The following is a 12,500-nucleotide window of genomic DNA, read 5'->3' as shown; positions in this document are numbered from 1 at the left end:
CATAAAAGATCTTTATTCTTTCCTATCCATCGGGAATGGCATATTTAAGCACGGTTTGTAAGCTCTCTATTCGAAGGAAAAAGAAATCAGAATTTTTGTGTTTCGTCTTGCTGTTCTGCATGGCCAATGGTTTATTAAACTGCAATGGAGTGTTTAATATAGGATGATTTCAACGTCGAAGATGGGCTAATTCTGGAGAGGGGAAGTTGCAAGATGGATAAAATATAAGGAAACTTTATTTGATTATTTTCTGTCATAAATCCGACCAGGCGCGTTTTTCTTTTCAAATTTATAGCAGACATGCCATGTATTTATGTGAACACACACATATACATACAGTACACACACACACACACACATACATATATATATATATATATATATATATATATAGATAGATAGATATATAGATATATAGATATAGATATAGATATAGATATATACATAAGTATATATACATACATGTATATATATTTATATATATGTACATATATGTATATTCATATATATATGTATATATATATATATATATATATATATATATATATATATATATATGTGGAGAGAGAGAGAGATTTATATATAAATGTGTTAGTTTGTGTATATATATATATATATATATATATATATATATATATATTCATATACATATATACACATATAGTACTAATAGCATCGCTGCTAACGAGAGTATCCGCGATAATTAGGGCGGCGGCGGCTGCCTTGCCGCGGCGCCTGATTTAGTTTGAGCGGAATCTTTAATGAATAATTTAGCGGATTTTAAAGCTGAGATGGACGGGGGCGCCGGACACGTACGTACTGCATATGCTGCCGTTCGGTTAAGCGCTCTAGGTTACTGAATATAATTAATTAAACTCAGTGGCACGTATTCCATAATTCTCTTGCCGCGACGGCCAGGCTCCGCTCGAACCAACGTGTCAAAGGACGACCGAAGGGGAATAAACCTTATCAAAAGAATATTCATTTCTGTTGGACATTTATCTATATAGATTTGGCTTCATTTGCATAAGTGTAAGTTGTGATAAAGGGGGGTGTTCGTACCAAATATGTGCAAATTTTGAATCCAGGAGTGATATTAAGGGGAAAAAAATATATAGTGTTTAAATGATTAATGACCAGTAATTAAACAGTAATTAATGACCATAAGTGACATGAGAAATTACTATGCAAAGAAGTGGCCGGAGAAAATACATAACAAAAATAACCAAAAAGAAAAGAGAAACGACAGAAGAAAACACAAAAATAACAAAAAGAAAAGAGAAGCGACAAAATGAACACAAAATTACAAAAAAAAAAGAAAAAAAGAAAAGAAAAACAAAGAAAATGAAAAAAGAGCGACCACGAGAGTGACTGCGCGCGAGCGAACGGGCGCCGCGCGGGAGAGACCCGGGAGTGCGTCTTTAGTGCGCGTCGAGGCCAGCGGGGATCACAAACTGCGAATATCATTTAATTATCCCCAAGATGCTAAATGTTATGATAATATGCAGAGGTAAAATGTTTATCCGGGAAAAGTAATAAACGTGGAATGATGTGGATTATCGAGTAAAATAAGAATGCAGCGAAATCGAGAAAGATAAGAACCGAAGCTTCGGTTGGCGGGTCGAAGCAGCTGGGCGTTCGGATCAGTGGTTCATATCGTACATTTTGATTCGTCGACAGATTCGCTCATTTTTGGCGCTTGTGTTCACTTCTCTCTCATTGTCTGTCTTATATTTAGATTATTTAAATTTTTAAATTTTCGCAAAGGTATGTGACAATGTAAATATATCAGATGTAAAAAAAATTAATCAAACTTTAAGCATGCACTGAATCACACTTTGAACTTGTTTGCTTCACTCCATGACAAATATCACTAGATGACATTTGAATCTATTTTTCCCTCTTTATCGCCAACTGAAAAATGAAAAATGAAAAATAAAGAAAGATCAGGATTAAAGTAGAATAATTTCCTGCACAGGGATATAACAAGTGAAAGCCAAATCAGTGAGCGTTTTGCGTCAGAAAACAACGGCAGAGGAGATGATAACAATGATAATAATAGAGAAAGAGAATCATAGCGTCGATAATACCTCTCCCGCGCCGCCGGGGTTGCCGCCATCCTACAATGTGCAACTTTACAAAATACCACGTTTATCTCGGAGCATAATTGGGACGCGATATCACTTACCCATCAGTTCTTCCCCCAATTTGCAAGGTCATAAAACATCATTCTGCCAATTGGTGAAGTAGATAACCATTCCCAACTTGCATCTCATTTGCATACCATCAGTATGATAATGATAGGAGCAAAGTTAGCCAGAATTTGCACGCGGACGAAAACATGAAAAACTTTGTCGTAAACACCCAGCACCTGCGTCCTCCGTGGGCCCAGGGCTGCGTACCTGCCAGAAGCAAGACAAACAATATAAAAGCAATTGCAAAGCAACATGTGTCTGGTGTGCAAAGAGAGGTCGGGTGGCAGGGCAAGACGGAAACAGGAGACGGTGCAGCACTGAGTAAAAGGGGGAGAGCGAAAGCAGAGAGACTGGCGGGAATGGGAAAGTAGTACATTAGGTATATATATGTATTTCTATGTCTATGTCTATTTATCAATATATATATATATATATATATATATATATATATATATATATATATTTGTCTACCTATCTATATCTGTTTTTCTATTTTTCAATCTATTTATATTGAGAGAGGCAGAGAGAGAGAGAGAGAAAAAGAGAGGAGTGCGACCTGTGAGCGAGCGATAAAAAGAGAGAGAGAAGGAATATGAATGAACAAACAAGATCCAAAAACAAAGGAAAAGGAGAAAGGAAAGCTAAACACACAAAACTAAATGAAAGAAAATGAATGAGAGATGAAAATGAGGGAAAGATAGAATAAAAGGCAAGAACACCAGATACAGCAGATGATTCCATCTAGGAGAGCAAATGATTTCTGAAAACCGCAAAACCAAAAACTATTTTTTAAGAAGAAACCAAAAAAAAAAAAAAAAAAAAAAAGTTTCCCATAGAAATCCATTCGTTAATTGGCAGTGTGTCATCCTTTTGAAAATTTGTTTATATTTTTTTCCTTTATGAACTGAATCCAGTAAACTCATGTTAGTATAATGTTCCGTGTTACAGTCTATTGCTCTGGTAAATGTAAACAGACAGAATTGACATCTATATAAACATGTTGACAAATTCCTTTTCCAAATGTGAAAAGCTCTTTACTTATTTACTCACGCTTATTTCAGTCCGCCATCAAATATTTTAGTTCATTTCAGTGAAATAAAAGACATAATACAGTAATGATAATAATGATGATGATGATATTAACAATTATAATGACATTGATGATGATATTAACAATAATAATAATGATAATGATGATATCAACAATAATAATGATAACGATAATAATAAACAATGATAATCATGTTGATATAAACAATAATAATGGTATGATAATAACAATGATAATAAAAATGATAATAGTAAGAACAACAACAATAATGAAAATTAAACGCGAAATATATTTATTGTATGTGTAATAACACTTCCAGGACAGTACACTGACTAGCTCCTGAACCAACTGAAACGCGAATGACTCAGTTTGTACCATTAGAACGAGAAAGAGAATCAGATTGATAAAACGCCTTGATTCACATGGATCAGTTTACCAGTTAAGATGGAGGGAAAAAAAATCCTTTTGAGACATCACAAACGTTATGGATTAGAAATTAATTTGTTTCTCTCCCTTCTGTGACTTTGCTCTTCCCGCTGGCTGTGATCGGATTAATGATTGGGAGATATATTCATGGAAGATGAGGAGAGTTTTGCATGATTTCCAATCGCAGATCAGTTCGTATTCTTGTGATTGGGGAAAGGGCTTCTGCGGGTTAGCATCCCTTGCTTTTGTGGTTAATGTGCGTTGACGTGCATGCTCTCTCTCTCTCACACACACGCGCGCACGACGCACGCACGCACGCATACACACACACACACACACACACACACACACACACACATACACACACACACACACACACACACACGCACGCACACACACACACACAGACGCACACGTACGCACACACACACAAACACACACATACACACACATACACATACACATACACACACACACATTCTCTTTCTTTCTCTCTCTCTCTCCCTCTCTCCTACACTCCTTCTCTCTCTCTCTCTCTCTCTATGTGTGTGTGTGTGTGTGTGTGTATGTATGTATGTAAGTCTATGCATCTATGATCACACACGCCTCGTTAAAAAAGAGAGCACAGTAAGTGGTCGATCACCAAACCGCCGACCCGTCAATGGCAACGACCCATGAAATGATTATTCATCTCTTCAGCCAAACTGGTATTTAGTTAATGCCTTTTCATGAGACTGCAACTGGCACCACTATTATCAGACATAAGCATCTCGGTGTCAGCCATGACAGTGTCACGAGCATCAGTCAGTCAGAGGAATCAACGTGTCATCCCCCTGTCAAACGAGCGAGCAGTGCCTATATGGTATTTATAATTGCTTCTGTCATGCGCTAACGCCTTGGATCCCCCGCAACAATGCATGGAGTTTCCCAGTGCTTCCCTTCCTTTAATTTTCCCCTCTTTTTTCCATCCTTCCCCCCGCTGTCCTTCACTTTCCCCTTTTATTCCCCTTCCATATCGACGAAGGTCTCGTTTCCGGCCCGATGCCTTCCCCTTCCTCGCTCTTTCGCCGCGACTGCACTTCCGCCGCCCCTTCGCCGCCCCTTCACCGCCCCTCGCCCAGCCTCCGCCTCGTTCCATTTCGCACGCCACTAAGCACGCGCAAAAAAGAGGAGGAGTAGCGAATGGATTTGTGAAAGAGTTAAGTGCAATATTTGAGAGCGGAGGAAAAAAATCCGATTGTCTTTGTCGTAATGATAATGAGGGTCATTGTTGTCTATATTTTTTATTATTTTCTTTAATGTTTATGTTTTTTATTCGTTTTGATGATCATTATTATCATCGCTATTTTTCTACTATCAATGATACTTCCGTTATCTATATCATTATTATAACTATCAAAATCATCACCATAATCATTGGCATCATTATTATAATCAGAATTACAGTTATCCTCATTATAATTTTTATTATTACTGTTGCTCGTACTGTCGTTATTATTTCTATCATCATTAAAGCTTTCACTATAATTTTCAACACAGCTATCACTATGAAAAGTAGTAGTAGATTGAAAATGAAATGAATGTTTTTAACAGTTTCATTGTTATGATTATCCAATGACTGTCATAACATTATCATTTATTTATTATCATGGTTACATTAGTTATAATTATCATTATATCATCATCATTTTCATCATCATGCTTACTAATGATGATGGTGCTGCAATGATGATGCTAGTAATAATGATAGTATAATTAATATCCGCCATTATCTCTATCATTCACGTTGATATCATTATGCTATCATTATTGTTATCTAAGATTTATCAATTATTTCATGTTACTGTTTCTAATTATTTCCATCGGGTATTATTAATGTTATTATTATAATTTTCGTCCTAATACCGATGACAAAGACGTAAGAGAGGACACCAAGAAGCCTGAACTTAAAAACTTTTTTTTCCTGCAAGAACTTTATAAATTTAAGATGACAGGAAGAAAGAGAGAGAGAGAGGAGAGAGGTTGGATGGAGGGAAAAATGAGAAAAGAGGGGATGGTTGATGAGAAAGATAGTGAAAGAGAGGGACGGAGAGAAAAAAAATGAGGAGAGAGAGAAGGAGAGAGAGGAAGAGAGAGAGGGGAGGGGGGGGAACAGATACACAAAGACACAAAGACAGAAAAAAGAGACACAGACGGACAGACTATCAGACAAGTAGACACACACACACGCACACACACTATAACATACCTGAAAAAAATCTATGCCTGTAACTCATGAAATTAAAATCTAAGTTGTATGAACCTCAAACTTCATTTTCTTAACAAGAATATCAGCACGACAGATTATAAAATTTATTATCATGGGCTAACTTCAGCTCTCCGATGTAGCAATTTATCTCCAAATGTGTATATTATTCAATTTGTGACAGAAAGTGCTATCCGTCACTCGAAACTGAAGCCAAACTCAACTTTCCAGGACGGCTGATAAGTAATAACTTGAATACAAGCGCTAGAAAAATGTGTATGACGTTTCATTTTTCTTATCATTATGAACATAGATTTTAAACGACCTTCAAAATCATTTCGAACTTAGCTTCACCCAACCAATAAGGATTTGATTACATAAAGAAGTATGCAGAACAGACCACAAGGATTCTTCATTTATATAAACATATATATATATATATATATATATATATATATATATATATATATATATATATGAGTGTGTGTGTGTGTGTGTGTGTGTGTGTGTGTGTGTGTGTGTGTGTGTGTGTGTGTGTGTGTGTGTGTGTGCATACATACATACATACAGACATACATACACACACACACACACACACACACACACTCACACACACACACATATATATATATATATATATATATATATATATATATATATATATATATATATATATATATATATACATATATATATAATCTGAAGAATCACGAAAAAACGGCCATTATCTCAACACGCTTTACCTCCCAGAGAACATAACTCACGGGCACGAATTAACGACGTCGACGAGCGAGCCTAATGAAGAAACCCGCGCGTTCGCCCCCACACCTTCCCTCTTCCGCCCCGGCCGTTCCTGGACCTAATCAATAGACTAATTAATTTGCTCCATGTCTTGCACAGGGATAAACATTGCGCTGTCATGTGGATAGTGTCCCTACCCCGTGGCGCGTTGCTGTCTGTTCCAGCGGGCCTGCAAACACCGTGCTGGATACTGCCTTGGGAGTAAATACGGTTTGGCTTTGTTTGTCTCTGTTCTTTTCTGTTTGCTTATTTCTTCTTGTTTATTTCTTCTTGTTTTTTCCCCAAAGGATTGAAAGAAATGCGTATGGGTATTATAAGGTTTATAGTTTTTGTTTTTATTTTCTTTTTTTCCACAGGTCGATGGTTTATGTTTTTAGATAATTATATTGCTGTATTTGCTATTTTGTTGGTCGTAGGTGATGATTGTGAATTTTTATATGTATATGGAATATGCAATTCATTCCTTATCATCTTTAATATCATCATTGTTTTTGCAACTGCTACATCATCATTATCATTATTAGCGTTATTATCATTGATATTATTATCATTATCATTCTTACTATAATGATAATCATGATAATTATTATGTTTTCTTTATTAATATCGTTATTAATATTCTCTATTATTATTGTTATTATAACTATTATGAACATTATCAATATCATTATTACTGTTAACTTATTACTATAGATATTGGTATGAGCATTACCATTATTATCATCTTTATTATTATTTCTAATATCGTTATCATATTTTTTTTTACGATTGTCGCTATTATTATTGTTATTTTCATTATATGATTTTTATATGTTTTTATCATAATTATCATCATTATCATTATTGTTGGTAGCAGTAGTAGTACAAATAGTATCTTTATCGTCTTCATTATTAAAATTATTATCATAATGATCATGATTATTGATGTTGTTGGGATTGTAATAATCATTATTACTATTATCATTATTATTGTTATCATTAGTATCCTTATTATTATTGGGTTTAGTATTATTGTCATTCTTACCATCATTACTATCAATATAAATATGATCATTATTATTTTATTATTATTATCATTTTCATTATTATCATTATCATTGTTATTATGAAAATGGTAATAACATTAGAATGCCGGTCCTTCCCCGCCCCTTTTCAGTATTACGATTTCAAAACCATCAGCATCATCCTCATCACCAGCTTTTCCGGAGGCTGTTTTTCTGTACCCTTTTCCAGTGTTTATTTTAAATTTTCTTTATAATTGTCTACGATATTCCTGCAATTATTCTTTATTATTCCAGTGCTTGCCTTGTCTCTTGTCCAGTCGCCATACTGGAGGCTACTATTCACCGGAAAAAAAATGTGTGTGTGTGTGTGTGTGAGTGCATGTGTGTGTGTGTGTTTGTGTGTGTTCACAGTGACGGCGCAGAAGTAAACAAAATGAATTATGGCGGCCGGGGTGCAGTAGCTGTCCAAGAATAGAACCACGCAGTCAACCCTTCAAAATTGAACCAAAACCCCCTCCTCTGCATGTTGTTGCAAGACGCCAAAGATACCTGCATCCCCGTTTGATTCGAGTAACAATCAAATCACACTCCCCCGATTACATCTGGTGTCTGTCAAAATCTGAATTAATCTCTATTGGTTTCGATAACGAAATTGGTTTCAGATTTGGCGCCTGTAATTCGGATAACAACACGGGCATCAATGCGGCTTTCACAGCTGGCGTCCTTTGCAAGGGTGTTGACAGTTTCGTGCAATGATATCCCGACGTGAGAAGCAGTCCATGCAAACTGTGTATGAAACCTCACTCTCTCCGCATCCTTAGATCATGCTGCGTCGCCGTTCATCTGGGATCGCACCGCCTCCGACGGGCTTCGTGTTGTAGGATGGGAGAGGGATTACAGGCAGCGCTTCGGCCGAGGATCTGAATCGCTTCCTGAGTCTTTGGCTGATGGACAGATGCGAATCGGGCATTGCTGTGGCAGCTCGCTGACAATTGCGATTAATGGAGCCACGTACAAGGCATGGATCCCCAATTCACTTACAGCGGAAATGAAAATGTGAATGTGACAATAAGGATACCTGCCATGAAGATAAAGGCATTTATATCTGTATGTGCGTTCCATACACACACACACACACACACACACACACACACACACACACACACACACACACACACACACACACACACACACACACACACACACACACACACACATATATATATATATATATATATATATATATATATATATATATATATATATATATATATAGTGATTTGAAAATAGCAGGAGAAGCGGTACAGAGGGAGAAGGGCGGAAACAAAAAAGTGAATGTAACGACAAGGATACCTGTCATAAAGATAAAGGCATCTGTATCTGTATGTGCGTTCCATAAGCACATATATATACCATGTAATTCGAAAATAGCGGCACAGAGGGAGGAGAAGATGGGTGATCACCTTGATTTCCAGCTGTGGGAGAATGCTAAGTTTAGTTTGCTGCTAACCTATTGATTCTGACTCTCTCCCGCCGCGAACATGGGGGCTTTGCTAACACATGCTTTACATCTTAAAGAACATATGGGAAGGATTCACTTGCATATAATTATGAGATTCATTTTCCTTCTCATACAGACCTTCCTTGCGTATCCGATAAGTCTCATTACTTTGTTCTGTGTTCTTTTTATGATGAAATGTTTACTAATGATTCTCTCGTGTACGTCTTGGATAGTGACTTTTAATGCACTTTACATAACGATTGAAGCTTCCTTTTGTGTCGCTTCCAGGGACTCGGTATTCTAAGTTGGGAAACGGATCAGGTACAGCACAAGGCAGTCACCAAGGGATCGAGTAAACATGAAGTGATTATTTAGATTCAATATTCATTCCATCTTTCCTAGTGGGTTGTCCACAAAGAGCTATTTTTTAATGGTTTCTGCCCCTTACTTCACGGCGATGTTAGACGTTATTTTTACACTCAGAAAGAGTTACTAAAAAAAACAAAAAAACAGAAGAATGAACCAGTGTTGTGCACTGAACAAGTGAACGTTCCGGAATGGCACGTTTCAAAAACCCATGAATCATATGATAGTTCTGTGATATCCTGTACGTATCCTTTTGTACTGTTGAGGACAGAAATCTACACTTCATACCTTTTTCATCATGAATCTAGCACGATCTGATTTGATTTGGGGCTACCAGCTGTGTATCGGCGGTATAATAAATGTCATAGAATGATTTCCTATGATAATATTCTTGAATAGGTATCGTAAGAATGCTGAACAGTGCTGAGAACACGCCTCCAGATATACCAAGTTCGGAGTGAGATAAGGGGGAACTTTGGACGCCCTTCTGATGCTAAAATGTCCCCCAAGAGTTCCCAACCGCGGGACACTTTCTAGGGGGCCATGGAGCAGTATGATAAGTGGCGGAAATAAAGTGGATTTTATCTCACCTACAGAATATTTCTCACATGATAAATGATAATCTTTCCATGTAGAGTTCTTTTCCTACTTTTCCTATTGCTGTTGGCACCATCACACTATTTATAACTAACAATAAGTGAATCTGACAAAAATGACACACAACGGAGCCATGGAGATCATTTTATATTGAACGACGGCCACAAAAAAAAAAAGAAAAAAAAAATCAGGAACCACTGATATAGATCATAAGCACAGATAAGCACCCTATCAGTAAATCGCAATTCTTACATCGGTGAAACTAGATGACGAACCATCTAATCATCGATAATTTTCTCTACTCGGCTGCTGTTTCAGACTGTAATCCTCGCATATATTTCCCTCCAGAATAACATTTTTTTAGCGAAAGCGAAACTGCAGAATGAGGGCTTAATTTGGTGTCCTACACGTTTATATATATATATATATATATATATATATATATATATATATATATATATATAATATTATTATTATTATTTATTTATTTATTTATTTATTTTTTTACATGTACCTTTTTCTTCCTCTTTTATACATACTGTATCAGGTCCACATGACTCATTCTGGACAGACACATGAAATACAAAAATGTCAGGGAAAAATCGACTGTGACATCTTTTCTTCCGCCAGGGCGCTTACCACGTCTTTCAGCCCCGAGCGAGGTCGCAATCAGGGGGAGAAATTTTTCCTCCCTGTTGCAGATTCGAACTCGCAATTGTGTATTCGAACCTGGCGCCCTTACCCACTCGGCCACGGTGATCAGAGGTAACAGAGTATATTTGGGAGAGGTCTTATTTATTTATTTATTTATTTTTTTTTGTGTGTGTGTGTATGTGTACGGGAGATTATTCTGTAAACATACGCGTTCTGTAGATGTACACACGCACACATATGCTGGGTACAGTGGCCGCGACTAGTATTCTTCCTATCTCTTTTGATACGCTTTAAAATCACCAAATATATATATGAGTCCCTTCCCGAATTTCACTGTACTGAACTTCAAAACACAAACACATACGCACAGCATGCACAAACAAACAAAACCAAAGCCAACACATACACATACAGCAGAGAGTGCTCGTACACATACGCAAACAGACGAAAAACAAAGCAAAAAAAAGAAAATATCATGAAAGCATTTTTTTCCTTTTTCATCCTGATTTCCTAACCTAGGAGTCACGGGACGCTTTCTGGGGGACCATGGAGCAGTATGAAAATTATGACCTCGATTTCAACTGAATTTTATCTCCTCTACAGTTCATTCAATCCTCTCTCACATATCAACAGATTGAAAACCTTCTATAGTGTTCTTATCCTATAGCTACTGACACCATTACACTATCCATAACTAGTAATAACGGAAACTTACTACATATTGGTTGGGGGAATGAAATAGATTAGGAACAGAATGAAAAAAATCGGGAACTATTGCCTGAAGACGTCAACATCTTGCCTCTTTGCTTCAGTGTGAATTGTTGAAGTCTGATTCTTTTTGTGGATCTCATCAATGTCAGCTTTGAGATCAGCATCATCAATGTCATCAGCAGCAGCATCGTCATCCTCCTCCTCTTCCTCTTTTTTCTTCTCCTCATCCTCCTCCTTTTCCTTCTCTTCCTCCTCCTTTTCCTTCTCCTCTTACTCCTCCTTTTCCTTCTCCTCCACTTCCCCCTCCTTTTTATTTCTCCTCCTCCTCCTCCTTCTCCCCCTCCTCTTCCTCTTCCTCCTCCTCCTCCGCTTCCTCTTCCTCCTCCTCATCAGCAGCAACATCATTATTTTTAACATTATCATTTTGATTACCATTATTATCACTATCATCATCATCTCTAGCTTTATCATTATCATTATTATCCTCATCGCCATCATCATCATCATATCAATATCGCCATTATTTTCATCATTATCATTAGCATCATTTCCGTCACATAAACTATCCAATTATCCAAGTTACCTTCAACCTTGTGTTTATCCTTTTCATTGGGTGTCGTTCCCTTAAGATTTACACAACTTAAAGTTTAATTTCCTGTCACAATCTTCCGACTGTGTTGATACATTTTTTTTCTATTGTTTATTATTATTTTTGGCCATTTGACCTTTAATGACCTCACCAACGCAGGATTTTTTTTATCCAGTGTGCCATTTCTCTTTTCCTGATGTAAATTTAACACTTGTTTTGGCGCCCTCGTCACATTTTTTTCCTTCTTTTTCTTACCACGAGTTCTATTTGACCTTTGACCTTAAAGGGAAGCTTAAATAATTTGCCTTAGATTATACACCGCACTTAGAGTTTTTTTTTTCTCTCTCTCTCTTTCTCTCT

Source organism: Penaeus vannamei, chromosome 10, assembly GCF_042767895.1.
Source record: "Penaeus vannamei isolate JL-2024 chromosome 10, ASM4276789v1, whole genome shotgun sequence".
Lineage (NCBI taxonomy): Eukaryota > Metazoa > Arthropoda > Malacostraca > Decapoda > Penaeidae > Penaeus > Penaeus vannamei.
Note: the sequence above shows the minus strand (reverse complement) of the source record.